The following is a 6,089-nucleotide window of genomic DNA, read 5'->3' on the forward strand; positions in this document are numbered from 1 at the left end:
AGCCAAATACAGGAACATTCTGGAAGAAAACCTGTTGGTATCTGCACAAGACCTGAGACTGGGACGGAAATTTATCTTCCAACAGGACAATGATCCAAAACATAAAGCCAAATCTACAATGGAATGGTTCAAAAATAAACATATCCAGGTGTTAGAATGGCCAAGTCAAAGTCCAGACCTGAATCCAATCGAGAATTTGTGGAAAGAGCTGAAGACTGCTGTTCACAAACACTCTCCATCAGACCTCACTGAGCTCGAGCTGTTTTGCAAGGAAGAATGGGCAAGAATGTCAGTCTCTCGATGTGCAAAACTGATAAAAACATACCCCAAGCGACTTGCAGCTGTAATTGGAGCAAAAGGTGGCGCTACAAAGTATTAACGCAAGGGGGCCGAATAATATTGCACGCCCCACTTTTCAGTTTTTTATTTGTTAAAATAGTTTAAATTATCCAATAAATTTCGTTCTACTTCACGATTGTGTCCCACTTGTTGTTGATTCTTGACAAAAAATTCAAATTTTATATCTTTATGTTTGAAGCCTGAAATGTGGCGAAAGGTTGCAAGGTTCAAGGGGGCCGAATACTTTTGCAAGGCACTGTATGTGTGTTCAAGATGAACCCTTAGATGCACAAGGGACTGGACCCTACACTCTTCCATGAGTGGGTCACAAATGACCCATACTCGAATCAATGTGTTTTTTATGCCATTTTGGTTCAGAATAATCACTTGTATAATATTTTGTATTATATCTAAGACCACACAAGAATGATGTCATGTTTGAAATATCTTTATTTTTTACTTTTTAACATTTTTTGAAAAAGAAAATCACAAGCACAAGATTTACATACACGAGTGTTAACAACAACCCTAATAAAGAGCTTGTGTAGTGCAATCCATTACCACCGATATTTATTATTTATTTTATTCTACGTAGTTCTTTCCAGCGTCTCTCTGTATCAAGTCACGTCACGCTGCAGGCACATGCACATGCAGGCAGCAAAAAAAAAAAAAAAAAGAAAAAGAAAAACCTGGACTCTGCTGTCCATTCATTTGACTGACATACTGACATGTGATCAGTATGGATAGTTAGCTCTGATTGGCATAAATATAAGTTTTTTTTGGGGGGGGGGGGGACAAATACAGGAAAAAAATCAAGCTTGTTGAATTAAAGGGGCAATGCAACGGAAAACATCTTTAAGAGAAAGGAAAGAATTGATTATGTTTATTTTATTTTTTTTTGAGAGATTCAGAACATTGTCAATGTTTTGTGTGCACTTTGGACTTATTTTTGTTCATTTATGTAAGGCTGCTTATTTATTTATTTATTTATTTAGTTATAATTTGTTTTTAAAAGTCAATGTTTGCTTTATCTTCAAAAAATATTCTATATTGAATTTCACTGTGTATAATGTAATTTGTACTTATTTTTTCCAAATGTATGTTACTTATATCTTTATTGCTTAAAAAAAAAGTCAATGTTTACATCATCTTCAATTTTAGAGTACATCCTATATACTTGAATAGTTAAAATTGAGGTTTTGCTTTTAGATTTAAGGAAATGATGGGAAATTAGATGGAGTTTTAGACTTAATTTTGTAAATCAGTGGAAAAAATCCAATTTTGAGTTTCTCATTTAGGCCTTATTCCAGTGTAATGCAATAGCTTCATGCATGCGTGAAACCTTTCATTCATTCATTAATTTTCCGAGCCGCTTATTCTCACGAGGATCACGGGGGTGCTGGAGCCAATCCCAGCTAACTATGGGCAGTATGCGGGGTACACCCTGAATCGGTTGCCAGCCAATTGCAGGACACAAGGAGACGAACAATCGTTTGCGCACACAGTCATACCTAGAGACAATTTAGAGTGTTCTATCAGTTTACCATGCATGTTTTTGGGATGTGGGGGGAAACCGGAATGCCTGGAGAAAACCCACGCAGGCACGAGGAAAATATGCAAACTCCACACAGGAAGGCCGGAGCCCAGGATTGAACCCTTGTTCTCAGAACTGTGAGGAGAACGTGTTAACCACTGTGTGAGTGAAACCTGTTGTGTTTCATTGTGTGTTATATTTCTAACTGTACCAAAAGCAGTTTTTGCATATTGGTGGTTTTTGGAGGTTTAAACCCCGCAAAAAAAGGGGGTTTTGTGGCGAAATTTATGTCAGGGAGTTCCGGCAAGAAATTCTAGCCACTTTCACCCCTGGAAAAAGAATTGAAAACCATTTTTCTTTACGAATATATTTAAAGAAAACAACCTCACCGGGTCATTTTTGACCCACTTATGCATTTAAGGCGGGGATCGGCAACCCATATTTTGAGAGCCACATTTGGCTATTTAGCGCTGCCCTAGTGGCTACCATGGAGCATTTTCAAAAATGTTTGAAAATGGACAAAAATGTTTGAGGGAAATATATTTTTTGTTTTGATATGGTTTCTGTAGGAGGACAAAAATGACACAAACATTCTTAACGTTTTCTAATGCTGTATAAATGTGTAGAATAAATATTAAATTTCAACATTTTTGTCAACGAAGATTTGCGTCATAGCCTGCGACACGTTTCTATCAGCAGGGCGGGATGCCAGGCAGATGGCTATTGTAAACAGGCAGCCGAGTACCCAGTTGGGAGTGAGAGAAAAAGTGTGTTTCTATTAATTCTGAAGAACTTAGGCTCGGTTCATACCGCAGGTCTTGATGCACGAATCCGTTTTTTTTTTTGGTGTTTTTCTGACTCAAGTGAGGCATTAACTTGACGGTCTGAACGGGACAAGTCGCATAGAAGTGGACCATTTCTAATCCGATCTCGGTCACTTTCGTACATGGTTTAAATCCAATCCGGGCCACATTTTTCCAGAATGTCTAAACTGTCAAGCCTGAGAATGCTCAGTTTTCCTTCTGCTCCATATGAGCAATATTACAAAATTGCTTACACGGCCGAGAGTCGGGGCACACTGACCGTATGTGTGTGTCATCGACGGACAGTGCATGCATGCTATCGATCTATATAAACTTTGAAATAAAAAACTAAACGGGGATTGTTGTTGTCTGTTATTTGTGTCCTCTTTTTGGAACTCAAAATATGATCACCTTTGAATGACGTTGAGCCAGCATGTGTGGTCATTTGTTTTGATGCTTCTGCGCATGCGGGTCAGTTTTTTCAGCGCATCTCCGACCGCGAATTACTGCGCATGCATGATACTTGAACGGGCTCAATAGATAAAGGCAGTCTGAACGGGCACGCCAAAAAAACAGAAAAAAAATTGGATTTGTGCATTAAGACTTGGGGAACCTAGCCTTAGAGGAGCGCAAAAAATAGATTTAAGAAGTGGATTGCATCGCCAAAATCCACTACTGCTGCATGTTTTGTTGCATCCCGGGGGATAATAAAGCGTGGAAAACCGTTCACAGATGGTGAGTACATAAAGGAGACATTCATCAACATATCAGAACACCTATTTGGAGACTTCAAAAACAAAACCAAGATAATTAAGAAAATCAAAGACATGCTAAGATAATTGGCATGTCATGCACGTTCCATTTTGTTCTTTTTCGAAATCTCACAATAAAAACGACATCAAAAATCAGATTTCTTTATTGCATTTCTATAATTTCATAAAAGCAATTAAACAATTCATTAGTATTGTAATGAAACTAAAATTGAGGTGGCATCATACAACAGAGTAGTCACATGGTGCGTTGGATGTGTCAAGTTCAAATACGAATCCTTAGGTATACATTTATAAATAAGGAGAAAAGGCACTCAATTTAGTTGAAAAGCTTGTAAGGAGAAAGAGGGGGAAACAGTAGAGCTTCCGCAATCGTTCTGCCTAGCCCCTCCTTCACCTTGCTTTTTATTTGGGATGGCCCTAGCAACAGACCGGTGTCTTACCCTAAAAGGGAAAAAGCGGAAGCAAGCTGGCGACACCTCTTGTTTTTGTTTGGCTATGTGTGTGCATGTAGGTGGAATAAAATACATATGTGTCAGCACATTTCAGCAAAGCAAAATGGCCTCTTGTGCCCTTGACCAGGCAAGACAAAACATTCTTTCTTTGTGAACGATAATGATAAGCAAAAGCATTTCTTCATTGCAGGCAGCAATAAGCAAAAGCATTTCTTCATTGCAGGCTGCCATTGATAAAAGCAAATGTATAGCAGCAGCTTAATAACTATCTCATCAAATACATGTCATGAAGCAATAGCACTTGGTAAGTAATAAAATGCAACAATATGATTCCTTGAATGTATTGAAGTTGACCTGTGGAACCTAGGCCAGTTTAAACCGGTCAGAATGACAAGGCAGTTTTATCAAGAGCTAAACATGTCTATGGTTATCAATCACTAAAATGTCTCTTACTGCAATCAATCATACAACATACAACATAGCAATCAATGCTTTATTGTGAGCCTTAATTGGTAAAAGCAAATATTTAACAACCATTTGATAATCATCTTATCATTTCCCTCCTTTTTATTCAATATTTGAGACAAAACATCACCAGAAATAATCTCCCAATGGCTTTATTCAAACCAATCAGTTAATTTGTCGGCACATATTCTCACAAACCGGAGGCGGAGGTGATGGAAATAATCATCATCATCATGGAAAGAAACTTCACAACCTACGAGAGCATGGGCACCTGTGTCATACTCATCCTTTAGGGTTAACAGCGGGCACAATTCTTACAACCTAGAATTCGTTAGAGCTATAGCAGCGGAGATAAAACAGTGAAGTATGGCACGAATGCAGGAAGTGCAACACTGCAGGGAAAACACAGTAAACATTAAGTCATGAAGGTTCGTTATGTATTTTTAGCCGACTTGGTCATTTTGTTAGTAGGCTAATATAACTAATACAGATACATACAGCATGTGTTGCCTTCATTCATCCAGACATATTTGGTTGTTTTTGGTCCAGTATGGCTGCTTTAACATTTTGGGTTGCTGCTAAGCATAAGCGGATTTAAAGGGGGGGGGGGGGGGTTTGTGGCCGAAAAGTGTCATTGCATGAAATTGACTTTCCTTTATATATAAAAGTTGAAAAGCAATAAAACTGCAGCAAAAATGAATGAAATGAACAAAAAAATATATTTTTATAATGGGTCAAAATAATTTTTTCGAACAGATTATGTGACTAGCACCTTAGACGATCATTTGCTTTACATACAATTTAAAAAAAAAAAAGAAAATTAGGGGAGGGCAATCCTTCAATCTCAAATATTTTTTCGCATTCAAAAACGTTTGAAATTTTTAATTTTTTTGATTGAAGTGATATTTCTTTTTGAAAAAATACATTTTTGGAGAACTTATTTTTTGATTGAATAATAAAGAAACAAACGTCCTAGCCAAACACAAATCAACATTACTTCAATCAAAAAAAAAAAAAAAAACTTGATTCAAAAAAATAATAATCAAAGAAAAATAGCTTTGACATGCATTTTTTGTTTCAAATTTATTTTTGCATTCAAGCACATTTTTTTTTTAAATTGAAGCGACTTTTTTTTAATTGAAAATATATATTTTGATTCAAGCAAAACATTTTTTGGATTGAATAATAAAGACATAAATCTACCCCCATATGGCTCCGCCCAGGGGATACCATTTCTGACTGGGGTAACTACATTGGCACGACACCGGCGGGTGTACCATATTCAATGGATGACGACCTTGGCAAAAAGTATAGCCGTCCTAAGCAGCCTTATTTAGAATTCCCCTCAAGAATGATGCGAAACAAAAAAACGCTCATTTTCAACTTATTATTTTAAATATTCTTGGAAATTAATTTTATTGTTGACACTGCGTTTCGGGGTCATCAACATGTTGTGCTCCCCCCCAAAAAGTCAAACTCCGCCTATGCTGCTAAGGGTTCAATAAAAATATTTATTCAATGTAAAATTGCTTTTTGAAGCACTAACACCAGTTTTTTGCCTGTCATTCCAAAATGAAATGCTCCAAACAATAAATAAATGTGTCACCCAGCTGACCACTGACGTCAACCTACTACAGCCAATCCTAGCCGTTCTGTAGACACTTTTTTTGGTAATCCTCTTTCCCTAAAGAGGAACTATCAGATCAGCACCACACTGCGCTCT

This window comes from Corythoichthys intestinalis, chromosome 21, assembly GCF_030265065.1.
Source record: "Corythoichthys intestinalis isolate RoL2023-P3 chromosome 21, ASM3026506v1, whole genome shotgun sequence".
In the NCBI taxonomy this organism is placed as follows: Eukaryota; Metazoa; Chordata; class Actinopteri; order Syngnathiformes; family Syngnathidae; genus Corythoichthys; species Corythoichthys intestinalis.